This window comes from Ambystoma mexicanum, chromosome 4q (assembly GCF_040938575.1).
Source record: "Ambystoma mexicanum isolate Mex_15411 chromosome 4q, UKY_AmexF1_1, whole genome shotgun sequence".
Taxonomy (NCBI): Eukaryota; Metazoa; Chordata; class Amphibia; order Caudata; family Ambystomatidae; genus Ambystoma; species Ambystoma mexicanum.
The window spans coordinates 363,990,492-364,007,607 of record NC_090928.1 but is presented as its reverse complement, the minus strand read 5'-3'; the positions used below and the strand labels follow the sequence as shown (position 1 = coordinate 364,007,607).

The following is a 17,116-nucleotide window of genomic DNA, read 5'->3' as shown; positions in this document are numbered from 1 at the left end:
GGTGTCGTCCCGCCCGCCAGGTCCAACCTGGCGGGCGGGACGGCAGCCGCCCGCAGTCTCGGAGTGTGCCAGTCTGGTAACAACGGTGCCGGTGGGCTTACCAGTACCGTTGTTACCGTACCGGCATGCTCGTAATGAGGCCTTATATGTCTTCCATGTCAGTATCCTACTTCCACACCCTTACACCTCCCACATGTTGAACTTGATTGCGTTAACCCACTCCAGGTGTTGTACTGTGAGTGGGGAGGAATAGGTGGGGGGGTCAGTTAACAGACTCCCAACAGCGTCACAGCAGGTTATTCGTGCACATCGCAGAGTCACTAAAGCAATGGGTTGGCGAGGTATTGTGTCATCCCTGATCTGGGGTAACAAGGATCTCCCGGCTCCCAGAGCTCGGGAACCTAGACTTCGGAAGGAGGTAGGCAAATAGGAATATTCAACTACTAGAGGATGTGCTTGAGGAGAATTGAATTAAGACCTTTGAGGCATTGTAGCAGTGATTTTCAATGATAGCTGGGGCTCAATTTTCATATTTGCAGTTTAAACACGCTATGTTTATACATTTCCACGACCCCCCCCCTCCCCACATTCCCTGTTAGAGGCCAACTTTAATGATGTATTGACCCCATCAAGAACAATCTCAACATTGTATCAGGTTATCCTCAACTTCACTCCACACTCCTTCTCAGGCCTCAGATCAAAAAGGGAATGTGATATAGGTCCACTGGCAGATGGGGATTGGCAAGAAGCTTTGATGGCTCTGTGGGAGATCGCCATTCCTGCTAGACTGCGGCTGATCTAGTTGCAAGTTTTACATAGGGCCAATTATGCCAGAGATATTTTATTTAAATGTGCCGTGTTACAGCACCAGCGTGACGAAGATGTCGGATAACGGTGGCCCTGCCCCAAGATACAGAGATTCCGGGGGCAGTCTTTCGCCGTTTGACCTCAGTGCTTGAATGGCCACTGCCTATAGACCCAGGATTGTTTCTACTCACCATTTGGGGAGACTGATTTTTCTCAGTATGAGAATCTCCTCCTGTTGAACGCCTTCATAGTAGCGAAACACAATATTGCGGTGTTGTGGGGATCATGTGCCTCACCCACGATGCCAAGGTGGGAGTGAGATCTAGATGCATGCATGATGCTGGAGGAGCAAGTGCATAAGTCCCAAAGGTTTTGGGAAGATTTGGATTAGGTGAAAGGCTGAAGTGTACCCTGTACATAAGTTGTATCTAACATGTATAGAGTTGTGGAATTGCGGTGAGGTTTGGTATGCCGGTGGACTTCTGAGGGGGTCTGTTTTTGGACGCTAGTACGGTCACTGGTCTTTGTTTGTTCAGTGCTGGTTCATAACTCAAAGATTCTGTATTGTTCTAATGCCGATCATGTCTATTAGACTTCTGATGTTGGTTTTCGGTCTATGATTTCATGGCCTAATGGGCATCTTTCTAGAAAGAACAATAAAGGGTTTTGTAAATTTGTTTTGAAAAAGAATGGAGTATTTTGTTGCAAATGGATGGACATAATTTTAACATACATTTTCATATCCAAATTAAGTAAAGATATAGGAGGAAAATTGGGTCATAGCATTGGGTCATTACCAGGTTTCTCAAGAAAGTAAACAATAACTCTTAAATTCCTCTAAAAAGGATTGGCCTCTGGATATACTTGAACTAAAAAAGGGAAAATGTAATCAATGCAAATCTAAATTTAAAAAAGTCCATCTTTCCCCAGGGCTTTGACAGTAGACATATTTTTTGCAGCTTGTTGCATTGAATGCTCCAATATAGGGTACGCTAGGGTTAGTTAGTGTAAATGTATGGCCTATCTTGGGCCTTTATGATGTGTCGTAAAATTTCAGAAAATTATTGATATTGTTTCTGGGCCTCTAAGCACAGTGAACAAGGTTCTCAAGTTTGAATTACCCTTAGTAATTTAGGGATAACCCCTGAGTTTTACCTAATTTACAAAAGGGTGGGAGACCCGCAGGTGAGAAGGGACATGACTCAAATAACCGGGCCATGGTGATGCGCAACAAGACAGAAAAATATGTCTGAGGTTACTGATGGTACTCATGTTCAATGGACAGTGGGCTAGCATTTTGTTGGACTGACCTTTTGATTGGGACCTTTACTTCTGACATGCAGAAGTAAAGTACATTCCTCCTCTGTGAAAGGTACAATAACCTAAAACATGGTTGTAGACACTACTGAGTAGGAAACACCCCATGCAACAGAATGACCCATGTTCATTCTCAGTAGAGGTGCTCCCACATTTGTGTACATTTTTATATTAAATCACATAATTACAAAGAAGAAGAGCTGATAAATGGGAGGTGACTATGGCTTATAGGCCATACCCTCAGTTGTCAGGAGAATGGAAGGCACAAGGCCTACTGAGTGCCTTCATCGAGAAGCTGTCAGGAGCAGAAACAAAAACCTGATAAGCAGGAGTGAAAATATTGCCTTCTGGGGGCATCATACCCTATCCCGGTGGTTCTTGAAAAGCCACCAGAGATTAAGGAGAGATTTAACCCAAATAATCTGACCAGAGCCTACAGGAGGCTCAATCCAAGGATGGTTGCCAGTGGCTGGAGTGCTATAATTACTAAAGTCTGACAAAAATTCAGGCGGGGGAGAACATACTAACCAGATAAACCCTACGTTAAGAGGGATGGTTACAGGGTTTACTTCAGTAAAGTAGCTATAGAGACTATTTAGGCAAGTGGGGAAAGTGACAGGTCTTTCCTTGGTAAGAGTATATTGCAGGGTAACAAGGGTCCAGAAGAGTGTGATTCAGAGGGACCAGCAGATGTCATCAAGCAAAGAAGTGTGCTCGGGCAATTAAAACACCCTGAGCCGAAGTGAACCGAAGGGCTCATTCCAGGGCAAGGACAACTTGGAATAGTGTTTACTAGAGTATGATTGGACATTATACATTAGGTGCATTAGTTTAGGTGCACCTTTTCACCAACTTCAAGTTACTCTACCATTCTAACATGATTTTCCCAGAACCACACAATTTGAGTGTTCCCACGCCCTCCTACAAGAATTCTTCCAAACCATCCCAGAAGAGAACAAATAAAGGTGTTGGAATAATCTGGTGGGTCTAGGGTATCCTCCTCATGACAACGTTTAAATAAAAGGGGTCTCCTTTTTTAGCACAATATGACACGTATCACCTTCATAGCCTCACTTTTGTAAAAGGTTTCCATGGTCCATTTTTTTATGGTTTGGTGTTGTCTGCACATAGCCAGTAAAAATATTAATGAAATAAGGAACCAAGAAAGCAAGATATAAGTCAATATAATTCACTTATTCAATACTCTCAGTTCTCATGAAATATCAAAATTAAAATAAAAAACACAAAATATCTAAACCTGCAGCTTTGCACCATCAATATACGTGAATGAAAGAAGGATGCACTATATACCATCAAACAAACACTTATTTTCTGAAATAAATGTATATACATCTTTCTTTACTCTGTGCGTATGATTTTGGTGAAACATTTAATGTTTAGATAGGATGACATACCAGAGGTCTAAGAGTAACTCAATAAGGAAGCACAGCGACTAAAACAGGGCTTTGGTCGTTATGGACTATGTTTGAAAGCAAAAAAAAATGTTACCAATGTGTGCAATTCCTAGAGCCTATTACTTAGCTAAACCGCATTATATTTTCATTGTGTATCCAGCTTGCCGTCTGCCTTAAATTGACATGGATCAGTAATTGTTAAGATACAATTCCTAATTTTGGGGCTTCTGGTGCCACTCTTTAGATCCCACAACCTTTTGCCCTTTATTTCTTTTTGGGCACTGACATCTTTTTGGTGGCAACAGGGACTTCCTCTGAAGTCCCCCTGCGATTGTATCCCTTTTTACCTTATTTAAGGTATATGGTAATGGGTCTCACCTACGTCGCCCAGTACCAGGGGTGCCTCTCAGACTTCCCATTTGTGCTAGGCCATTCTATCACCCTACATAAATTTTAGGGAGTAGGTTGGTGGTAGGTATACCTTAGTTCTGGCTTCACGACGGGTGCAAGCCATTTGACCACATTGGTAGCCCAATGTACCTTCTTGGTAGTCATTGGGGTACTAATTGTTTTTTTTAATGTTACATTTTTTGTATTAATTTCATGAAAAGATCAATAAATCGATTAACATACGTATTGATAGCAAAGAGTAAATAACATACGATTTATCAAATCTAGTAGAATACTGTGGAATACATATTATAACAATGTATAGTCTAGAATAGAACATTATATTGCGAATACAAAATGATTTAAATTGATAATGTTAAGTATGATAGATAGGACTCACCAGGGGAGACAGACTAATCGTTTTTTTTTAAGTCTGCTTTTGTGTTTAAATGGCCACCAAGTGAGCTCTTTGTGAGCCCACATTGGCATCCTCCATATTGGTTAGAAACTGGTTTGGGCCAGTGTAGGTACTTATGCCCACACTATCCCTTTCAGTGGGCAGACTAAGTAGCAGTCCTACTAACCAACTAGTTTGGTTGGCCATCTGACTCTTTCCCCCAGCTCTTTTAGTTATTGGTGGGCTAGCCTGCAGTGATAGTAAGGATCTGCCTAGCCTATATTCTCTCTCGTGCTGCTTTGCTCCTGGAACTTACAGGTGGCAGGTCTTCTGGCCTGCTAAAGGATTTTCCCTGTGCTCCCTGACAATTTGCCAATTTTAAAGCTCTCATTTGATGAAACTTGCTGAGTGCAGGGATTTGAGCTTATCCCAGTTTGCTTGTTTTTGACTCTGGAGGCACATTCTGGGCTGCTTGAAGACGCCTAATGTCTGCCCACATCTGCTGGGTGTAGCCTTTCTCACTGAAGCCGTTTTCTGGCCAGTTTCCCGCCGCATCCAGCTGTTTCCTGCCAGAATCTTCAGCTTGGGAGTGAGTCGCTGCTTGTGTCCAAAAAGGTGTTGAGACTTTCCTACCCCACAAGATCTTCAGTTTAGAATGTCCGAGGATGCGTCCAGCCGTTATACCCATCCTGAGATAGTTCACTGCTGTGCTGCCTTGATCTTTTATCCAACAAGCCACCAGGAGACGTCTTTGTGAGTTTCCACGTCTTTCTGGAGTCTTCCTCCTGGATTTTCCACTGCAGACTTGAAGGTTGATATTGTAGGAAGACCATTTGTTCCTTTTCTTGGTCATCTGTGTTGTCGTTGGCTCAGGGTGCAAACTCTGGGAACCAAACCCTGGAAATCGCACTTAAGGAAAGAAGCCCTTTATTTACTGAGTCGTTTCATGCTGCTGGAGCCATTTTGAGTACTTGTACCTCTGGGTCCTTGGGTGGGTGATTATTCAAGATACTCAGGCCCACGGGTATTCCGGTTCAACGTTGAGATTGTTTACGTGCGAGTCTCTACTACATTTCCTATATACTTCTATATTGGGTTTCCTCATGCTCTGCTGCTTCTTCCTTCGGGGCTTCTAATTTGTCAATTTGTATTGCATGTTTTAAGTCATGCTCTGCATTTCCCCAATGGTGAATGCATTTTTACCATTATACAAAATTTTGATGACACTGTAAATATTTTTCCCTGAAATATATTGCTATGGTAACTGTTGCAAACATGTCTTGTTCATTTTCTGAAGCCTTTGGCTAAGGTTTGAAACTGTCTGCTACCATCAAAGGCTACAGTGGTTTATCATGTGTGCATTTGCATTATTTGTAATACTATGCCCTGTGGAGTCCAAATTAAGATGGAGTCTTGGTGTAGCTTTTTTTTCATATTTTTCCCTCACTGATTACAAATGTCTACATCCCTTTTTATCCAATCTCCTACCTATATGTGTAAGGGACTGACCACCAGTTCTAGAGACTTCCACATATAGCAGGGGTGGGTTGTGCCTTTAGGACACTGTACTGAATTGTGCAGGCCCATCGGGGTTTACCTGCTTATTAGATGTTCTGGTTCCCTTGTTCTCCCCACCCCCTTTTGATCTATGTTAGGTATCTCCCTGTGGTAGTGGGTCCACATATACACAGTAGAGTAAAGCAAGTCCTTTTTAGATACTGACCCCTATTTTATAATATACTAGGCATCTTTTTAATACTGTGTATTATACCTTAAGTACTTATTTTGACCAGATAAGCTTCTATGTATGTGACTTAATAAAGAATACATTTTTCAATTTATCAGTGAATTGCCTTATTTAGAGATGTGTGTGTGTGGATAAATTCAACCTTTGTGTCAGCCTTGTACCTCTATTTGAGAGTTAGGCCTTGTTGCTCAGTCCATGTTACTTACCTTAAGTGAGATTTGGCTTCCTTTTCTTGTCAGGTGTGTTAGCCTTGCATTGGGGCTATTGGTTGTCGACTCCTCAATGCACCTGAATTGCATTGCAGAAGGCAAGCAGAATATTTAAAAAGAACAAGTTACTCCTTACCTGGTAACGTTCTTTCGATGGGATGTTCCTCCGACGTATTCCTTATCTATGATATTTGTATCTCCAGCTTGCTGGCCTCAGAATTTTTTTTCCAGTAGAGGGCGATGTGCATCAACATCCGTCGAGTAGGTGTTCCTCGACAGCCACCGTATCGACGCTGACGTCATCATGCCTATAAATGGCCACGTGCAGCGTCCGTTGCTCAGTTCCGTTATGTAGCGTAAGGTAGTTATTGCATGAATGGTTACTACCCTTGAAGGAGCGTAAGCTGCAACCACAAGGGAAATGTTACTGCGGGGATGGATGGGAGGGGCGATAAGGAATACGTCAGAGGAACATCCCATCGAAAGAACGTTACCAGGTAAGGAGTAACTTGTTCTTCGAAGGGATTGTGTCCTCCGACGTATTCCTTATCTATGATAGACTCCCATAGCAGTGGTATGTGATTGGAGGCGGGAGTAAGAGATGCCATATTACTCTTTAAGAATGAACAGAGTGTAACACAGCTTTGCCAAATCTAGTCTCTTGACTAGAGGAGTAATCCAGGCTATAAAATTTGGTAAAGGTATGTGCGGACGACCATGTGGCAGCCGCACATATGTCTCTAATTGGTACCCCTCTTTGAAGAGCTGAGGAGGCTGCGATACCTCTGGTCGAATGAGCCCTTAGACTTTGAGGGGGCTCTTTCCCTGCCAGTTTGTAGCATTCCAGAATGGCTAAAATAATCCATCTGGAGATGGTTTGTTTGGTTATTGGTAATCCCAACTTATGTCCTGCGTAACCTACAAAGAGTTGGTCTGCTTGTCTAATTTTAGCAAGTCTACCGATATAAAAACTCAAGGCTCGCTTAGGGTCCAGCCTGTGTAGTCTCTCTTCCTCTTTCCCCGGATGGGGAGGAGGATAGAATGAAGGTAAAGTAATCTTCTGAGTAATGTGAAATTCAGAAACTACCTTTGGGAGGAAGTTAGGCTTCACCTGTAGAACGACTTTGTCCTTGTGAAAAATTGTATGAGGAGGTTTACAAGATAGGGCTTGTATCTCGCTTTTCCTTCTAGCAGATGTTAATGCTATCAATAAAACATTTTTGAGGGTGGGAAACTTCAATGAACAAGAGTGGAGTGGTTCAAAAGGAGCACCCTTTAGGAAGTTTAAAACTAGATTTAAGTCCCATAAGGGAACGTGGAATGGTCTTGGAGGGTAAACATTAGTTAGACCTTTCAGGTATTTTATTACCAATGGAATTTTGAAATATGATGGCTCCTCTGCAGTGCGCTTAAAGATCGATAGCGCTGCGAGATAGCCCTTAATAGTGCCAACTTGAAGGCCTGAATTTGCCAAATAAAGTAAGAAGGATAACACCGCAGGTGTACCACATGAAAAGGGTTCGATATTCTTTTCTCTGCACCAGCTGCAAAATTTATTCCAACGGCAGCGGTATAGAGTTTTAGTTGCTGGCCTTCTGGCCGAAATCAACACCTCCATGACGTCATCTGGAAGGTCCCAATCCTTGTACCTCAACCTTTCAGATACCAAGCGTGAAGGTTGAGGGTCTTGATGGCTGGATGGAGAACCTGACCTCCCTTCTGCGAGAGAAGATCCTCTCTGTACGGTAGACGAATTGGAGGATGGATGGACATGTCCAGAAGGTCCGGGTACCACGTTCTCCTGGCCCAATCCGGGGCAATTAGGATCATGGTCTTCTCAAAACCTTCTCAACCTCCTGATCATTTGAGGAATGACAGGGACCGGAGGAAACACGTACAGAAGTGGGAACTCCCAGTCCACTACGAACGCGTCTCCTAGAGCTCCTCTCGGGGGAAATTCCCTTGAGCAAAATCTGTCGCACTTCCTGTTGATACTGGTGGCGAACAGATCCACTTGAGGGGTTCCCCAAAGGGCGAAGATCTCTTGAAGGACTTCCTGAGCTATCTCCCACTCGTGGGAGACTGTGTTCTGCCTGCTCAGAGCGTCCGCTGTCAAGTTCTTCTCTCCGGCTAGGTGAATTGCTGATAGAGAGATTCCTTCCTGAATTGCCAAAAACCAGAGCTGCATCGCCTCTCTGCACAGTGGCAGTGACCCTACGCCTCCTCTTTTGTTGAGGTAGTGCATGGCCACTGTATTGTCCGTCATTATCAGGACGTTTCTCCCCCGTACAGACGGCAGAAAAGCCTTCAATGCCAGTCTGATGGCTCTCAGCTCCAACGGGTTGATGTGTAGTCTGGACTCCGATGGAGACCAACGACCGCTGATGGTCAAGTCGTTGGCATGGGCTCCCCACCCCGTGAGTGAGGCGTCTGTGACTACTGTTATCTCCGGCCATGGTTACCAAAACAGTTCTCCTATCAAGATGTTCTCTGGAGAGGCCCACCATTGAAGGTCGTGGGCTACCTTGTCCGGAATCCGGAGGAGATCTGTCACCCTGCCTGAGAATTGTGACCACTGAGTCCTCAGTGCCCACTGAAGGGATCTCATTCTCAGGCGAGCCTCTGGCACAAGGGATATGCAGGATGCCATGAGGCCTAGCAACCTCAAAAAGTCGTAGGCTGGGAGACGTTGGGCATTTTGAAACCTGGTGACCATCTGCAAAATATCTTGAGCCCTCACCTCTGGTGGCGAGGCTTTTCCCAGGGACGCGTCCAGGACTGCTCCAATGAACTGGAGTCTCTGTGATGGTATCATCTGTGACTTCTTTAAATTGAGGGAGAAGCCCAGCTTGTGAAGGAAGTGGCAGACATAATCTAGTTGGATCCGAGCTTGTTCCGAAGAAACTGCTCTGATCAACCAATCGTCCAGGTAGGGGTAGACGTGAATCCCTTCCCTCCTTAGACTTGCAGCCACAACCGACATTAGCTTGGTGAAGACCCTCAGGGCGGAGGTCAGCCCAAATGGCAGAACTCGAAATTGATAATGACAGTTGCCAATTGCAAACCTCAGGTACTTCCTGTACTTGGGATGGATTGGCACATGGAAATAAGCATCCTGAAGGTCCAGAGATACCAACCAGTCCTGAAGTTGGAGGGCCTGAAGGATTTGAGAGAGAGTTACCATCTTGAACTTGTCCTTCCTGAGGAACTTCCCTCAGGAATTGTTCAATTCTCGTAAGTCCGGGATGGGTCTCAGTCCTCCGTCTTTCTTTGGTATGAGAAAGTAGGGGGAGTACCAGCCCTTGTTTCTGTCCGCTACAGGTACCGGTTCTATGGCACCTTTCTCTAGCAGGTCTACAATTTCCTGCAAGAGGAGCAGATCCGGCACTTTCAGAGAGCTGTTCCCCGGTGGATGGCTCTCAGGGATGCGTAGAAAAGGCAGGCAGTAACCTTGGGCAACTGTCTCCAATGCCCAAGCATCTGACGTAATAGCCTGCCATTCCGTCAGATGCTGAGTTAACCTGCCCCCTTACAGGTGTCTTGTGATGGGAGACCTCAGAGTGGTTTGGGAGCGGCTGATGCAGTTGCCGAAGGTAAAGCGGCTCCTGCTCCTGCTGATGCGGCTTTCTTTCCTTTACCCCGTCCACCACGGGTACATTTTCCTTGGCCTCTTTGAGCCGGCCGTCCTCTGCCTCTTCCATATGAGGAATAATAGCGAAAGGACCTTCCTCTCCAAAAGGATCCTGAGGGACGAAAATTAGTTTGGCGGATTGCAGCTCCTAGTGACTTGGCTGCTGCTTTAGATGTTTACAGTTTTTCCAAACTGTCATCCGCCTTTTTACCAAACAGGGAAGAGCCGTCAAAGGGCATATTTAAAAGTCTGGCCTGTACGTCAGAAGCAAAGCCGGACTTTCTCAACCACGCATGCCTGCGGATTGTGGTACTTGCCGCCATGGCCCTGCTGATACTGTCAGCAGAATCAATGCCAGTTTGAAGGGACTCACACATTGCATCTTTACCATCTCTCATGATATTTAAAAATGCGTCCCTTTCTTCTCCTTCTTGGAGGCAGTCAGCCGCTGATGAAGCACACTCCCAAAAAGTGTGGCGGAACCTAGCGAGCGTACAAGTCGCATTAATAGATTTTAAAGCCATGCTACAGGCCGAGAAGACTTTCTTAGCCATGGCATCATATTTCTTATCATCCCTATCCTGTGGAGCAGTGGGGTATGCAGATGTACTGCCTGATGAAGTTGCAGCCTGGACCACCAGACTCTCTGGAGTAGGGTGCTTAGATAGGTATTCAGGGTCAGCAGCAGATACCCTATATTTCGCTGACAACTTCTTGTTAACCGCAGGGACAACTTCAGGAGTTTCCCAGTTAGTTAAAATCTTTCTTTGTAAAGCAGAATGAAAGGGATCCACAGGATCCTCCTGTGGACCTTTATCCAGAATATCTGTGAGGTCATCGTGTTGAAAAACAGGTGAAGGCGCAGACCAACCCATGAACTCCATAATTCTTGACATTAGGGTTCTATAAGGGGTTTCAGCATGTTCCCCTGGGTCTGGTTTGACGAATTCCACTTCTGGGGGAAGTGTCTAGGCCACTTGCTTCCTGTAATGCATCCTGAAGGTCTTTCAACCTTCTTTCCTCAGAGGCAAAAAGTCTCTGGTTCAGGTGATGTGGTCCTCTGCAGCCCAACAGGCCTTTCTTGATCAGAATCTTCCCTTTCTTCATAAATTGAAGTTAAGGGGGGATGCTCTGGCCTGTGAAATGGTAGAAAACCCATCTCTAAAGCAGAGGGAGCCATCATCAGTGGCCTTGAAAAGGTCGATGTCGTCGACGCCGATGTAAAAATCCTCGAAGGCGCCGACAAAGGCGTCGAGAAAACTGGAAGAGGCCTCGAAGAACTCGAGAGGATCGGAATCCTGCTCGAGGATGTCGACGACGTTCTCGACGTCGTGTCGGAGGCTCTCGGTGTAACCGTTGGCTGTGGAGTAGCCATGGGTTTTTCTTTTATCGGCGTCCTTGTCGGCGTCGACTCGATCGACGGATGCGTCGAAGAACCCTTCGATAACGGCATCGATGGTGCCAATCTATGCTTCGAAGGGGCTTTCGACAATGGCATTGAAGATGCTTTACTTCCCGATGGCTCATGGCGCTTTCGGGTCGACTCTTTCGCCGGGTGCTTTGACTCGCGGCGTTTAGATTTTTTGGGCTTTTCACCCGGGGTATCACCCTCAGCTGACTTCAAGGGGGTCGAGGCCTCTTTCTCGAAGACGCTTAGCATCTTTTTTCTGAATTCCTCCCACTCAGCCTGAGAGCTGTGTTTTGTGGGGCAATTTACTCTTTCAGGGGAACCAGAAGACGACGACAAAGGAGATCTTCTACGTCTCTTTTTCAAGTGTCTAGACCTCGACGAGTGGTGGGAGCCACTTCGAGACCTAGACCGAGAATGCTTTCGATGGTGAGGAGACGAATGTCTCGACTATACTGCGGAAACTTTCGAGGAAGTTAAAACTGACTTACCTCTCTCGAGCTTCCCCTTACGCTCCTTCAAGGCTTTCGCCGTCATGGATAGGCATTCCTCACACTCCGAACACTGGTGTTCGATTCCCAGACACCACAAACAGATCCTGTGAGGATCCGTCAACGACATTTTCTTCCCACAGTCTCAGCATTTTTTGAAACCGGACCGAGGAGTCGTCGGGTCGGAGGAGGAAGCCATTGAGTACAAGTCGGTTTTCTCGAGGAAATATGAATATATTTCGACTGACGAACTGAGCAACGGTATTCCGAGGCACACAAAGCGCGGAAAAACGGAACTGAGCAACGGACGCTGCGCGTGGCCATTTATAGGCATGATGACGTCGGCGTCGATACGGTGGCTGTCGAGGAACACCTACTCGACGGACGTCGACGCACAGCGCCCTCTACTGGAAAAAAAATTTCAAGGCCAGCAAGCTGGAGACACAAATATCACAGATAAGGAATACGTCGGAGGACACAATCCCTTCGAAATGTAGACATGGTTGTGAGTCACCTGTGACAGTTCTTGAGATGGACTGATTTGATTTGTTTATGTATATAGCGCACCTAACCCTCAGGTATCTGGGCGCATTACGTAGGGTAACACAGTTACAAGGTTACAGTACAGGTTACACAGTAGGTTATATACAAATACAACGATATACATACATAGGTTATGTACAAACAAGAAGCAATATAAAAGTTAGTCATATATACAGGTAGTGATATAAATGTTATATACAACTTATGTACAGGGTACATCAGGTAAGGAATTGCAGTTGATAACAGATTAGCAAGAAGAAGCATACATTTATGGTGTCTCCTGGGTGAAGAGCCCATTGTTTGCATTTTTCCTGAAGCGGGAGAATGATGGTTCTGCTCTTGAGGCTACAGGTAGGGAGTTTCACAGTTTTGATGCTAAAACAGGGAAGCTGCTGCCCCCTGATATCTGCAGATTAAATCTAGGGACTCTAATTGGCATTTAGTAAATTTGCAGGTCAGGTATTTAGGTGCTGAGTTGGAAAGGCATTTATGGGTGAGAGATAACGTTTTGAACGTGATTCTGTTCTTGACTGACAGCCATTGGGAGTTGCGTGTGGCATCTGAAATGTGATGAGATCTCGGTATGTTAAGGGCAGATCTGAGGGCATTATTTTGAAGTATTTGTAGTTGTTTTAGATTTTATTAGTTCCAAGGTATAATGCATTACAATAATCCAATTTGGATAAAATGAGTGCTCTAGCTAATGTAGAGCAGCTTACTGTCAACAGTAAAGGTCTGAAGGTGTTTATTAATGTGCATGTATAAGCTTTGGCAGAAGCTGTTGCATTGACTTGTCTGGTCAAGGTCAAGGATGAGTCGAGGTAGAACCCAAGTGTTTTGACTTCCTTAGACACCAATATATTGATGCCATCTATATTAAAGGATTTAAACTGCAGCCAGAGCGGCTCACGCTAGAACGTGGAAGAGGCCCACCCTCCCCACGAAGAAAGAATGGGTGATGATTGCCAAAGGCATATTCCTTATGGAAAGACTTACAGCGCCTCTACATGGTTCAAGCACCCAAATAGAGATAGACTGGCTGCTATTTCAAGAGGTGCCACGTCCTGAAACCCTCAAGCGTCCTTGGCCCGGCCCAAAAACAAGCCCCGACATGGAACGAATGGCCCTGGAACTTGGAAAGTCGGTTGACCACTGGCGGAGAAAACCCGGATTGACGCTGCCCTATGCTGCATCATTTCTATAAGCAGACTTAAGTGCTCGAGATACTGTGTGGGGTGGGTTGGAGGGGGTGTGGGGGAACAAATGCAGGGAATAATGGCCTATAGTTTGATTTGTTGAGGGCGATTGCCCAAATCTTGTAATTCGTGTACCTATGCTGTTTTCAAAAAATCAATAAAAATTGAAATAAAAAAAAAAGGATTTAAACTGGTTGTCTAGTGTATTTAGTCTGGATTGGGAACCAATAAGAAGTAGTTCAGTCTTATCATCGTTAAGGCAGAGGCTGTGTGTGGCCATCCATGCCTGGAAGATGAGGTAGATTGTATTCAGTAGTTTGGTATCAAAGTCGTAGTCCCCTGTGCTAGGGATGAGGACTTGGGTGTCATCTGCATAGTTAGTGTAAATGACACCCAAATGGTCAAGGTCATCAAACAAGGGATTGGTGAAAATATTTACAACGTGTGTGAAACGCAGGACCCCTGTGGTACTCCACAATTACCGGTGCTGGATCAGCCGATGCAGTTATTGTGAAGACCTCATTGTTCTATTGTCAAGGAAGGAGTGTATCCAGGCCGTTCCTTTATCTGAGAAATTAGCTGACGAAGTAAGGTGATTGCACAAGACTTCATGATTGACAAGATCGAAGGTGGCTGATAAATCTAGCAAAAGAACGAGAGCTAAGTTTCCTTTGTCTTTTTGGTCGTCCATTTGTGTTTTCAAGTCTGTTAAGGCAGTTTCAGTACCATGTCTTGGTCTAAACCCAGATTGTCGTAGGCCATGAAGATTGTTGGTTTCTAAGTGTGCCTGTATCTGTAAATAGGCAGCCATGTCACAAATTTTCAACAGTAATGGTACTGTGGTGATAGGTCTGTAGTTTGTGGGAATATCCGGATCAAGGTTAGGTTTTTTTAATAGTGGAAGGACCCTGGCATCCTTCAGATTAGTTGGGACCGTGGTAGTTTCAAATGATGTATTTATAAAAGTGGGGATGAGACTGGACATCAGTCTTGCCCAGGCACAGTCCAAGGGGCAAAGGGGCGGTGAGTGTTCATATGATATTCCAATATCTTGTACTAGTGTACTTTCAGTGCGTGTCTTGCAGCTTCTGGGAGACTGCAGCGGAGTGTTGGGGTTTTCTGCAAACAAATTGCTTGTTTGTGGTAAGGAGTTTGGAGCTTTATTTGTTAATATTACAGTGCACGAAAAACCCCATCAATTCTTCATTTTACGGCAATGCAACCAAGATGTCACCTTAAGCAGAGTCGTATGCTTGGACAAAGTACATGGAGTGAGGCCTTGGAACAGAGCAACACTGGTGTCCTGAAACTGGATGGTCAGAGAGTCCCATTATGTGTTCTTTACCTTGATGAAAAAAATGAACTTGGACGAGAACATCAGGTAGTAGACCCTGCTCTTGATGTAAAGGAGAGTATATTCTATGAGTTCTGTCCAGAATCATCTCAAGTCCTTCAGAAGCGAAATAATACTTCAGAATAGAGTCTGAATGTATCCTGCCAAGGCCAAATCTTGTACATGCTTCGGAACACTTCTCACCAAGAATGTTGTTTTGCCTGTAGCTGTTTTAGTTGTCCTCTTGTTTGGAACACAGATTTACCCATTGATTCCAATAAATCCTATTTCAAATACTTGATCGTAAGCAGCATTGTCCACTATTTGATGCATCTCTTAGTTTACAATTCCTGATTGCCCAGGGAGGTGACCTTTTGGATGAGTTAAATAATGATACTTTGAATACCTTTCTTGATGCCATTTTAAGAGTTGCTATAAATATAGGTCCATCCCAGGCAAATCAAGGCCTAAGGTATCACCTGGAGATTCATGTAGTTGTAGTTATTGTGGTGTCTTTTTTCTTTTTTTTTGTCGTGAGCTGCCATCAAGGCTAGAAAGTCTCTACCTTCATGGTTCTGCTTGAACATTGCTTACTGAGGATGCTACAGGAATTTAAACAAAGCATGTGAAATGAAGGCTGGTGCACTGAGTGGTCACAATGCATTTAGTACCACCCTGTTCATAAGCCACATCTCTTCTCCTCAATGCAGGCAAGATCCCAAGTGACACCAGTCCCCCAGAGTAAATGCAGTGAGAGAGGGAGGGCCACAGCACATTAGGGATAAAGTAGCACTATTATTTTTCACATGGTTTGTGATGAATTAAAGTTTCAATAGGATACGGCACCACACCTATACCACTGCCCAGATAAGAGTTCACATCTTACTAAATCAAAGAAATGGTTTCCGGGATGTGAAAGCTTCTACTGCATGTAAAGAAATGCTCCAAACCATGTGGCGTGAGAGCGGTGCCCCATAATTCATGCCATCCAAGCTTGATTGCAAAATGTTTTATGGCTAAAGGGGCCTCTCACCCAAACATGAGAATTAGTGCCACAGGGTTGTACTTCCACCATGCCGGGCCGCCTCCGAAGAGGTAAGCCTCAAGAGGACACCTAAAACCGCCAGAGGAAGAACAACTTTCTTGGTGAGAAGTGTTCCGAAACATGTACAAGATTTGGCCTCGGAAGGATTCATTCAGGATCTGTTCTGAAGTATTCTTACGCTTCTGAAGGACTCTGGACTCATAGAAAATACCCCCTTTTACATCCAGAGAAACGTCGCATACTCAATGTTCTCACCAGAGATAATTTTGATCAAGTTAAAGAGCATATAATGGGACTCTACGATAATCCAGTTTAGGGACACCAGTGTTACTCTCTCCATTAACTTTGCAAGGTAAGCCCAGACACAGAATCTACCAGCTCCCAGCCAATCTACAAGTTCATGGATGCACATGCAGCAACAGTCTATGTGAGGCCCCTGCTGAAGAACCTGACCTCACATCTGGGCTGCAGAGACCGGAAGGCCTTTAATGTCCACAGACCAGTCGCTCAGTTGTAGTCGCTGACAACACTGAGGCCTGACTGGGCCGATAGGGACCTAAAGGACGGGCAGCGCCTGTCGCCATGATGGCAGCGCCATCTGGCAAGTCAAGGAAACATCCTAAATCAGCAGATCTGTGGCCCTCAGGTGCATCCACTCACTCCAACAAGGCCCTGCAACCCTTCCACAATCATCTTTGGATTGACTGCCATCCCAGGGACCTGGATGGGGAGAACAGGTCTGACAGAGGATCAAGAGTCTGCTATGATCAACTATGGCATGCCCCTTGCTAGCTCTTATAGAGTTTGCCCTAGTTGGCTTGCTTTCCTTCTCATGCTCTTCTCTCAAGTCTCATACCAGCACATTGAAACACCGTTCTAACACAATCAAAGTCTGGGGGCTTCAGCTCCTTTTTAAGATTGATTGGAGCATTCAATGTTGGAGGGTCAGTTTCACCATTATTGTTACGCTAGGTGATTGGTATGTCACATGGTTCTACCTCCTGCCAAGGTTCATGCCGCTTGCTTACACTTGTACTCTGGTGTCATGCACATTTTATTTATTTGATTAAATTGGAATTTGCCTGTTTGCCATTTTGAGATCTGACAGGGAGAGTAATGGCTGCTGGGCGCTGCAGAATTTGCACTGGGAACAATGCAAGTAACTGCTTCCCATTAGTGGTCCGCAG

At 45.0% G+C, this 17,116-nt stretch overlaps 1 protein-coding gene across 3 annotated transcripts in view; it reads right to left on the bottom strand.

Annotated features, from left to right (window-relative positions):
- The window catches only part of LGALS8 (galectin 8), an 898,608-nt gene that overhangs the window by 276,265 nt on the left and 605,227 nt on the right, over positions 1–17,116 (bottom strand). The window lies entirely within an intron of this gene.